Source organism: Panthera tigris, chromosome C1 (assembly GCF_018350195.1).
Source record: "Panthera tigris isolate Pti1 chromosome C1, P.tigris_Pti1_mat1.1, whole genome shotgun sequence".
NCBI lineage: Eukaryota > Metazoa > Chordata > Mammalia > Carnivora > Felidae > Panthera > Panthera tigris.
Genome location: NC_056667.1, coordinates 15,714,656 through 15,715,874, shown reverse-complemented (window position 1 = coordinate 15,715,874; position 1,219 = coordinate 15,714,656).

Here is a 1,219-nt window from a genome sequence, read left to right as displayed (position 1 = left end):
TCTCCCTCTCTGGGCACCTCTGCTACACGTGGACAAGATTATTTCAGAGGTCAGTGAAGACTGTGATTCCATGCACCTCCCCCAGAATGGGGGATTGTCCTCCCAGGGGCCCCCATTGCCCTCCCTTGCTTCTTGGGCTCCCTGGGACCCCAGGTGGGCTGAGGGGCTGGGAGCTGGCTCTGCCTGTTGCCCCTCCTGGACCCTCAAGCTCTACCACAGATCTGCCGATGCCATGGCCACTGCCTCCACGTGACAGACAAGTGACCCCCTTAGGGGGAAGGGAGACCTCCCTGGCTTCTCAGCCAGCACCCAGCTTAACCCCTGCCATCCCATGCTCTGGGCACTCCAGGTCGCGGGGTCTCACTGGCCTAGAGTTATGGGCCTCGCCTTTGTGACCCCTCCACCCAACTCCCACGGAGGGGCAGCCAGGCACAGCTGCTGTGAGTCCACATCCTTGTGTGTGTCTGTCCACACTTTTTAGGCACCACGCCAAAGGCCAGCCTTCCGGCCCCAACACCCATTTTGGAAGCCCCCGTGGCTGTGTGTATGTCGGTAACAGTTGTACAAAATAAATTCTATTTATCGCTATTGTACCCCGAGTTGGGCCTGGCTTTGTGTGAACCCTGCCCCGCCCGACTCCGGACAGATCTCAGTGGTGCCGAGGCACCAGCCTGCCCGTCCCCCGCACCCTACCCTTCAGAGCTGCTAAGCTCTGGGGGCACCTCCGCGGTCAAACCATGGGTGCTGTGACCACCGGGCGTGCTTCCTTTCCACCGTGCTGCCCTCCCCTCCACCCTGTTCCCCTTCTCCAAGGGAGGCGGGGAGGGGTGGAGAATACAGCTCTGAAGTCAGGCAGACCTAGGTTCGAGTCCCCGCACCATCTCTTACTAGCTGGGTGGCCTTGAGAAACTTGAGCCTCGGTTTCCACTTCTGTGAAATGGGAGCGGTAGTACCTCTCCCAAGGGTTTGTGATGAGGGTTCGCTGGGCCGGTGTATATCAAATACCTGGCACAGCGTCTGGTTCACGGTGGGTGTTCAGAGACCAGCTTCCCTCTCTCCTTTCTCTTGCTCAGTGAAGTCCAAGAATTTCCTCAATGTGGCCACCAGGGGGCGCCAAGGGATCGCTTACCAGGACTGATGGGGGCAGGGGTGGGGGCTCAGCCGCGCAGGGCAGTTACAATCAAAGGTACTGAGTGACACGGGGTTGGGGGCGGGGGGG